Here is a 10,771-nt window from a genome sequence, read left to right as displayed (position 1 = left end):
AATCAATGAACAACTGGAACAAACTCCATCCTGTCTCCTCATTAATTTCCAAATCTATACATTTATGCTGGGCTTTGCAAGTGGACACAAACTATCCTACATAGCTGGGGCAGCACAATGACACAGTGGTTAGCACTGCTGCCTCACAGCACTAAGGACCCAGGTTCAATTCCTGGCTTAGGTAACTGTCTTGCTGGAATTTTACTCACCCTGCCCACTACAGAAATTGGAGTAGGCGAGAGACGGACAATGGGAAGGTCTGTTGACCTCGAGTAGGATTTTATGATTTCAGGACAAGCAAGATGTTAAAATCCTGTCCACAGTGTGGAGTTTGCACATGCTCCCCATGTCTGTGTGGGTTTCCTCCAGGTATTCCAGTTTCTTCCCACAGTCCACAGATATGCAGATTAGGTAGGTTGGTCATGTTAAATTGCCCCTTAGTGTCTCAAGATACATTCGTTGTGGGACTAATTAGCCATGGTTTATGGAGATAGAGCCTGGGTCAGATGCTCTAATGGAAAGTTGGTGCCTATTCACTGGGCTGAATGCCCTCCTTCTGCACTTTTGGGATTCTATGATTTTATTCTATGATTCACATCACAAGTTGATCAACAGAGAAGAACATTGGTGTCCTAGCCAACATTTATTGCTCAACTAACATAATTAAGAACAGTAAATCTGGTCATTTATTAATTGCTGGATAAAGTCACCAAATCTCCAGATGACCATAGGCTGTGACTGGTGGTTATTTAACCTGGGGACCATCACACCTAAGGTGAGGAGCAAGGCTGAGAAAGCAGGGCCATTAAGTGAACCTTGACTATCTTTTCCCATCCTAAACAGACAACCACACTGACACACCACAGATCTAAGTGAAAGAATAACCTCAGCCAGTACAGGAATTGAACCTACACTGCTGGCATCACTCTGCATCACTAACCAGCTATCCAGCCAACTGAGCTAGATTGACCAAGTTTAGTATGTGCAAATTGGTTGTCATTTTTTACTACATAATAACAGCAAATTCATATTAAAAAATATTTTGTTGACTATAAAGAACTTTGAGACATCCTGAGATCATGAAAGGCACTAGATAATTTGCAGGTCCTCTTTCTTTTATGTACCCTTTTCCACTTAAGGAATATGTCCATGTTTACCTTTCCAGATTCCATCCTGAATGATTCCTAATTTTAATGGTCCAGTTAGCTAGTAAATGGCTGGATATGCCAGCCTTTGAGTACATTGAGTTAAGCCTCCACGAGAAATCAATACTTGGATAATAAGCATCCCTTGCCTAACACCTTGCCCTTCCAATAGTGCTGTGTGATCTCCAATTCCCATCTGAACAAACAAAACAGACAGGGTCCAAAGGACATTACCTTCAACATAAAGCACTCCATCATCATAGAATCCCTACAGTGCAGAAAAAGGCCCTTCGGCCCATCGAGTCTGCACCAACCCACAATCCCACCCAGGCCCTACCCCTCATATCCTTTCATATTTTACTCACTAATCCCTCTAACCTAAGCATCTTAAGACACTAAGGAGCAATTTTAGCATGGCCAATCAACCTAACCCGCACATCTTTGGACTGTGGGAGGAAACCAGAGCACCTGGGAGGAAACCCACACAGACACGAGGAGAATGTGCAAACTAATTGAACCCAGATCCCTGGAGCTGTGAAGCAGGAATGCTAACCACAGTGCTACCGTGCCACCCACCTTAACTGCATTGAGGTGGCAGTAATGGAGTGTTTACAAAAAACAAATTTGTTTGAAAAAAACAAACTTTATAGCAGAAAATCAATGCACTCCCTACTTCCAACTCTGTCCAGGTAACCTGGGATCCTGAATCTAAATATTTACCATAATAACTCTAATTCCACACACTTGCTGATGTACACGCAGTGATTTCCAGAGTGCAATCAGTGAAGGTTAACAGTCTTTAATAAAATCAACATGCTTTCTTCCCACGATGGAACCAGGAGGAAGTGTCTGTCTGTGAACCGTGACTATCTCTTCCCCACCCTAAACACAATACACACAGTGACAGTATCTGACACAGCACAGATCTGATTAGTGAAAAATACAATATGAACACCAGATGTGTGACTGTTCCTAATGTGTCCCTTTCCCAGTTCTCTGCACATTTTCAAATTCTGCGTCAGTTCACAAATCTGAAAGTAATCACCTCTGATCTTTCTTAATTCAGATGAAAACCTGCTACTGCAATAAAACATGATAATTTATTGAAAAACTTACGTGAAGATAATTCTGATGGGAAATGAGGTTTACTGCTCAAATCTATCAATGTTTTTGCGTCCTTTCCGGAACACAATCTGGTTGTTCGCTGTTTTGTAGTTGGGAAATGACAATCATTCCAATGGAGCAGAATGATTGTGTGGCAGTGACAAGCCACAGCCTAAAGCAGAGAGCCCACGGCTAGTGCTGGTGGACAAACCTCTTTGGACATGAAATGGCATTGCTTATTACATTGACAAAACTCAGCATTATTGCTTCTCAGCCTAAGCTCAAGCGTCAGAACAAACCCAAAGATGGGGTGTAATGCCTTATGTTGTCAGCTTGGATCTTGTTTGTCTCTCTTGTAGGGGCCATGAATTGGATTCATTTGGATCGGAATTTGGCTGTTGGAGCAAGCGAGGAATGGATTTGAGTTTGCCTGGTCCATTCTGAGCATTGGCTTTATAACTGTAAGAATGGAATAAATTTTATTTAAAAAAAATCAACTTTTAAACATTAAAAAGTTAATTCAAAATTGCATGGACTAGGGTGAGGGGCCCAAATGGTTACAGAACTGGACTGGCAAACCCAGGAAAATTAGGGGAGAGTTAATAAAATATTATGGTTCTCAAACTCACTGTGAGCAACACCACAGAAGCTCTGCGAAGGGGTTGATTTGTGATGTACATCACAAGGACAGGGGAGAGGATGATTCCTTGAAGATTAAAGTAAAATACTGCAGATGCTGGAATCTGAAACAAAACCAGAAAGAACAAAGAAAAATACAGCACTGCAACAGGCCCTTCGGCCCTCCAAGCCTGCAACGACCATGCTGCCTGACTGAACTAAAAGCCCTAACCTTCCAGGGACCAAATCCTTCCATTCCCATCCTATTCATGTATTTGTCAAGAATCCACTTCCACTACCTCCTCTACCAGTGAGTTCCAGACACCCACCATCCTCTGTTTAAAAAACTAGCCTCGTACTTCTCCTTTAAACTTTGCCCCCTAGTAATTGACTCTTCCACCCTGGGAGAAAGCTTCTGACTATTCACTCTGTCCATGCCTCTCATAATCTTGTAGACTTCTGTCAGGTTGCCCCTCAACCTCTGCCATTCCAGTGAGAACAAACTAAGTTTCTCCAACCTTTCCTCATAGCTAATGCCCTCCATACGAGGCAACATCCTGGTAAATCTTTTCTGTACCCTCTCCAAAGCTTTTACGTCCTTCTGGTAGTGTGGCAACTAGAATTGAACATTATATTCCAAGTGCAGCCTAACTAAGTTTCTATAAAGCGGCAACATGACTTGCCAATTTTTAAACTCAATGCCCTGGCCGATAAAGGCAAGCATGCTGTTTGCCTTCTTGACTACCTTCTCCACTTGCATTGCCACTTTCAGTAATCTGTGTACCTGTACACCCAGATCCCTCTGCCTATCAATACTCTTAAGGGTTCTGCCATTTATTGCATATTTCCTATCTTTATTAGACCTTCCAAAAGGTCTAGAGAGGCGGTGCTCGACAGTCTGGAGGGGCTGATTGTGGACAAGTCCCCAGGACCGGATGGAATGCATCCGAGGGTTCTGAAAGAAATGGCGGAGGTGATAGTGGATGCCTTGGTGGTTATTTTCCAGACGTCGCTGGATTCCGGGGAAGTGCCGGAAGATTGGAAAACGGCTAATGTTACGCCGTTGTTTAAGAAGGGTGCCAGGCAAAAGGCGGGGAATTATAGGCCGGTTAGTTTAACGTCTGTGGTAGGTAAAATGTTAGAATCCGTCATTAAGGAGGAAATTGCAAGGCATCTTGAAGGCAATTGCTTGATAGAGCAGACGCAGCACGGTTTCATTAAAGGGAAGTCGTGTCTGACAAATTTACTGGAGTTCTATGAGGATGTGTCTAGGGCAGTGGATAGAGGAGAGCCGGTGGATGTGGTCTTTCTGGATTTTCAGAAGGCGTTTGACAAAGTACCTCACAAGAGGTTATTGCAGAAGGTCGAGGGACATGGAGTTGGGGGTAGGGTGTTAGCGTGGATAGAGGATTGGTTGTCAAATAGGAGGCAGAGAGTGGGGGTCAATGGGTGCTATTCGGATTGGCGGATGGTGACTAGTGGAGTGCCCCAGGGGTCGGTGCTGGGGCCTCAGCTTTTTACCATTTATATAGATGATCTGGAGGAGGGAACCGAGTGTAGAGTGTCGAAATTTGCTGATGACACCAAGATTGGGGGAACGGCAAATTGTGCGGAGGATGTGGAGAGTCTGCAGAAGGATCTAGATAGGCTGGGCGAATGGGCCAGGAAATGGCAAATGGAATTTAATGTTGCACACTTTGGTAGGAATAATGGTAGGAAGGACTATTACTTACGTGGCGAAAAACTGCAGCAGGCGACGGTGCAGAGGGACCTCGGGGTCCTTGTGCATGAGTCGCAAAAACCCAGCTTGCAGGTGCAGCAGGTGGTCAGGAAGGCGAATGGGATGCTGGCGTTCATAGCGAGGGGGATTGAATATAAAAGTAGGGAGGTCTTGCTGCAGCTCTATAGGGCATTGGTGAGGCTGCAGCTGGAGTACTGTGTGCAGTTTTGGGCGCCGCACCTGCGCAAAGATATTTTGGCCTTGGAGGGAGTGCAGAGGAGGTTTACTAGGCTGATACCGGAGTTGAGGGGGTTGAGCTATGAGGAGAGGCTGAATAAACTAGGCTTGTACTCGTTAGATTTTAGAAGAATGAGGGGAGATCTCATTGAGACGCATAAGATGATGAATGGGATGGATAGGATAGAGGTGGAGAGACTCTTCCCGCTCAAAAAAGACAGTAGGACTAGGGGGCACAGCCTCAAGATAAGGGGGGGGGGCGGTTTAGAACGGAGTTGAGGAGGAACTTCTTCACTCAAAGGGTGGTGAATCTCTGGAATTCTCTGCCCGTTGAAGTGGTGGAGGCTGCCTCACTAAATATTTTTAAGACGCGGGTTGATGGGTTTTTGACAAGAGAGGGGATTAAGGGTTATGGGGAGAGGGCGGGAAAGTGGAACTGAGCCACGACAGATCAGCCATGATCTTATTGAATGGTGGGGCAGGCTCGAAGGGCTAGATGGCCTACTCCTGCTCCTATTTCTTATGTTCTTAAAATGCATTCCTTCACATTTGTCCAGATTAAACTCCATCTGCCATCTCTCTGCCCAAGTCTTCAACTGATCCTGCTGTATCCTCTGATGACCCTCATCGCTATCCATAAATCCACCAACTTTTGTGTGGTCCACAAATATATTAATCAAACCAGTTACATTTTCCTCGAAATCATTTACATGTATTACAAACAGCAAAGGTCCCAGCACCGATCCCTAAGTAACACCACTTGTCACAGCCCTCCTGATTAGTGAAAGATAACAGTACCCTTCCACTGTGTCCTCGTGCATGCAGAACTTGGCTATCAGTTTCTGCTTTGCCATTCTGCACTGTCACGTGTCTTGCAAGAAGATGGCCTCAACTGGGATCTTGAGTTCATGTCACACTACATGTAACCCTCACCCTTTTGCCTGGGCTTGTAAAATCCTGCTAACCGTCCTGGCTTGAGACAATCCACACCTCTTTAACCTGTGATAATCCCTCTCTCTACTCGCATTGTCTGTATCTGTAAAGACTTAATTACCGAAAAGACTTGCATTCCAACCATTATCTTGCAATTGTGTCTGTCTATATATGCCATGTTTGTGAAACCTACCTCTCCACTCACCTGATGAAGGGGCAGTCCTCCAAAAGCTCCTAATTCCAAATAGGCCTGTTGGACTTTAACCTGGTGTTGTGAGAGGTCCACAGACGCTGTCAGACCTGCTGAGATTTTGCAGCATCTTCTGTTTTTGTTGAGCACGATTCGTCTGTCTGCCCAGTCACATCAGCAGGAACCTCCATCGGTTTCCATTGTTTCCACTTCTACCACGAATCACGGAAGTGCTAAGGTGCAGGAGGCGGCCATTTGGCCCAACTGCTGCTTACAATCAATGTCCGTCTCCCAAACATGGCCAGGAGCTGAGAAAGTTGCAGTGCCCCAGTACTGATTAGCAGTAAAATGACAGCCTTTGAACAACCTTTTAAATATAGCCATGAAACCACCACTTGTTCCCGTGGTAACGGGAACCGCCCAAGTCTAGATGAATTGGAAATTCAAAATGGGGAGTCCAACAGGAGCAAGTTAACAATTGTTTTGAATTTTCATCTTGCATCGTCTCTCCTTACACTTGGAAACAGCACAACAGCAAGACAAAAAAAATCACCCCTGTATAAATGTTCTTACTTTGATTCACTTTAAATTTTGAGTTGCACATTATCCTACTTACTGCACTGTAGAGATTTAGCAGACTGTTTTGTTTTTAAAAAATGCTGTTACTGGAAAGAACCTCTGATCCAACAAAAACATTTCTTGATAAACTTGTGGTGTATTTGTAATCACTGGATTCTGCTAACACAGAAAATGTGGCAAGTGCCATTGTTTGCTTTCATGTTTAGGTAATCTTTGATTGATATTGGCCCGTTATACTAAACCCAAAGAATTCATAGTTGGTCAGCTCTTGGTGAAATGTCACTGACATGCTTTGAAGAATTTGCAACTTTGTAACAAATTTGTTGTCATTTAAAGTGTGTATTAAATTGGTAACATATTTCCAAATGTATTTAGAATGTTTCTTTTTTGTTGGTTTCTGGCCCCGTAGTGCTTGTATGTAGAATTAAAACAACTGTTGTTTTACACGTGAATTTGACAATTATTTACACACAGCAAGAATTTCACAAGAACAGTGGGAGGAATGTGTTTTTTCTGGTGTTTGTTAATAGAAATTCTTTTTCAAATAGTGCCATCTTTAACATCCACTTGAAATACCACAATACAGTGTATTGGCAGGATGGTAACTTACACCACTGGCCATACAAGATGCCCCGTAGCATCAGACTGGGTTGTGTTTGGCTAAGCCTAATATTTAAAACATTGGCAGCTTGACATTGATCCCTTTACTATCAGTAGTTAGGGAGCACAACCACCTTCACCTGCTGAGGCCAAAGGTACCTCTTGCCCCTGTCCCCCCCTCAAATTCTGAGGCAGGCTTGGAATGGGGTCCACACCAAAATCTACCCTGCCACAGCAGCTGATGTTACTCCCAAAATCTCCTTTGCAACAATAGAATTTAAGGATGGAAAAACTAAAGATCATTGTTATGATTTCTAGCTGATCAGCAGAGTTTCTCTGCCAAGGGGTAAGGTGATGTTACGATTGTGTTTTTAAAGCAAGGCTGGGAATGCTAAGGAATTCTGCATATCTAGAGAGGGGAGTTGGGGATAGGAGATGGTCCAATCGGCACTGATCTCCTCAGAGTACAGGATTGGAAGGTGTGCTCAGCGCTATTCCAACGCAAGTCAGGAACCTTGAGCAGAGTGTCTGGGATTGCGGGGAAGGAAGTTCCGATGAGCATTTCGGAACACCTTGAGTATTGAGAAGTACAGAAGAAATGATCTTGGCCACAAATGCTCAGAGATTCCAGAACCAACAACGGGAATTTTTTTCCACTTGCCTCTTCATTCCATTAAAAGGCTGATCTATAGTAAGCCTGCAGAGTTTATTCATTAGTCACAAGTCAGCTTACATTAACACTGCAATGAAGTTACTGTGAAAATCCCCTAGTCGCCACACTCTGGCGCCTATTCGGGTACACCGAGGGAAAATTTAGCATGGCCAATGCACCTAATCAGCATGTCTTTCGGACTGTGGGAGGAAACTGGAATGCCTGGAAAAAACCCATGCAGACACAGGGAGAACATGCAGACTCCACACAGACAGTGACTCAAGTTGGGAATCAAACCTGAGTCCCTGACACTGTGAGGCAGCCATGCTAACTACTGTGCCACCATGCCATAAGCAAAGATTGTCAGGCCTTTCTATTCAAAGCAGGTGATTTGCAATAGTGAATTATCCCAGAAACAAGTTTCTACACTTGACAAACACAGTACAATTTTGCTAAGTGCCCAATTTTGTACCAAAAGCTCTAAAGGGAGAAAAGCCTGGACCAAGTCTTAGGAAATGATAAATCACTTGGTACAATATATCTCTTGCTTCTGCCTTTATTAAGTAAGAATAAAAGTAACGTGGCTAAATAAAAACTGGTTACAAATACTTGAGCTTTGTACCTACTGTCAGTCTCTCCACTGAGTGTCATATGTCAACAGGGAATTGGAAAGCTAACAGAAGGTTGGAGCGATGCACATCAGTAACTATAAGTTTTTTGCTTTCCTCATCAACATTCACTCTTTCAGATCTAACACTCTCTTAGTATCCTGCTCCCTGTGCCCAGCCAATATTCAGTCTGGCAATAATTTGAAGCAGATATCATAACAGGTTCACTTAGATCAGATGTTGGTAAAACAGCTGGAATTTGTTTTAAATGTGGATTTTTTAAAAACTGCAATGAATAAATTGCAATGAATAACCAAGAGATTGAGTAGAGGTAGTTTACCTGATTGGATACAGGATCAAGGCCATTTTCCAGTACACTAAACATTAGATTGTGGTTGTTTGAAAGACGTTATCAGTTGTCAGTTGAATAGATGGTTAAATATCATCCCAGCAATCAATTTACTCAACAATAAGCTAAAGATCATAGGGCTTTATCAAAGGATCAGTATTTGATGGAGGAGAACTGGAAAGATACAGAATTTAAAATATGTAATTCTTCAAGGTGTTCTCAAGTAACTATGGCAACTTACAGCTGACAGAGCTTCTCAACAATGCTGTGAGTCCAAAAATATAACTGCCAATCGGCATGTAATCAAGTACTTTTTAAGCTGAAGAATTTTTTTCTGGTTAAAGTTGTATTTTTGCAGAATACACTGCAGGAGAGGTGATGGCCTCCTGATATTATCACTAGACTATTAATCCAGAAACTCCACTAATGTCCGGGAACCCGTGTTCAAATCCTGCCATGGCGATGGTGGAATTTGAATTCAATAAAACAAATCTGGAATTAAGAATCTACTGATGACCACGAAACCACTGCCCATTGTCGGAAAAACCCATCTCACTCATTAATGTCCTTTAGGGAAGGAAATCTGTCATCCTTATCCGGTCTGGCCTATACATGACCAAAGCAATGTGATTGACACTCACCTGAAATTACCTAGCGAGCCACTCAGTTCAAGGGTGACCAGTGATGGGCAGTAAATGCTGGCCAGCCAGCATTGCCCATGTCACATCAATGAATTTTTAAAAATACGGATTCTGGATTTGTACTCAAATCCCAGCACAAATGGACTTTCAACTATGCACCTTAGACAAGTTCTGTCAGATATTTGAACAGGGCTTCTATATAGAACATATTACTTACTGTATGTGGGAGGCTCCCCCTTCCCTTCATTCACCATCTCTAGAATGAACACAAAACTCCATTTGTTTTTGTTCAAATCACTACTTGAAAATACAGACAAGCTGCAAATAGCTGGGATCCACCGAGGAGCTAATGTTTTTCATGCTTATTCACCCATCCAACTGAAGGAACTATCTAAAGTGGAAACACGACAGGAAGTGGTAAATAAATGAGTGAGTTCTCATTAGTAATAATCAGGCACTTTTGCCCCAGTAACAGCCATCTGAATTTATCTCGTGCTTTCAAAGTGGTGGAATTCCCCAATTATGGGATAGGTTTTGGTGAGATGTTTAGGAAACAAATTCCAGGATAGGCAGCTGAAGGATCTTTCATTGAAGATGGAATGAAAGGAGAGGCTGCAGAGGGGGCCCGCGTTCGAAGAACACAGGACAGTCTTGAACTCTAGGAGATTACAGACTTTGGGAGATACAAGGCTGCAGATTAGTTTGAAGTTGAAATCCTCATTTACAACACGTTGCGGAATGAGGAAATAATGGATGTTAATTGAGTATATTTTGCAAATCTCAAGACTGTTCTTGAAGGAATGGTTTGAGAGGAGATTTAAAAGAGATATTGTATTCAAATTTGAGGGGGATCTGGACAAAATAGATGAGTTAAATGATTCCCATTGCTAGTAGGATCGAGAACCAGAGGACACAGATTGAAGGTATTTGATAAAAGAAGCAATGGTGAAATAAAGAGAAATGTTTTTATGCAGCCAGTGGTTAGGATCCGGAAGTGAGATGGAAGCAGATTCAACCATGGCTTTCAGAAGGGAATTGGATCTGGAAAGGAAAGGTTTGCAGAACTGCAGGGGAGAGGCAGTAGGTGAATTGCTCTTTCAGAGAACCAGTCCTGACATAATGGGCCAAATGGCCTTCTCCTATGTTGTTAGTAGTCTGTGGTTCAATGAAATGTATGCAGGTGTTGGGCATTAACTGGAGATTCGCTTGGACTCTGATAAATAAGAACAGGTTGTTAGAGGGTGTTGCACAGGCAGTCCCATGTAATTAATGATTACACACTCTGCCACTTATAATTTCTCTTCCAGTCTGTAACTCACATTTGTATAGATTGTGAGAGGCTGCAGTCCCTTTTCCAGTGGGAGCTGCTCCTGTATTTCTTGGGACTTCAGTCCC

Source organism: Carcharhinus amblyrhynchos, chromosome 24 (genome assembly GCF_965287045.1).
Source record: "Carcharhinus amblyrhynchos chromosome 24, sCarAmb.v2.hapA, whole genome shotgun sequence".
Classification (NCBI taxonomy): Eukaryota; Metazoa; Chordata; class Chondrichthyes; order Carcharhiniformes; family Carcharhinidae; genus Carcharhinus; species Carcharhinus amblyrhynchos.
This window is presented reverse-complemented; position numbering follows the sequence as displayed.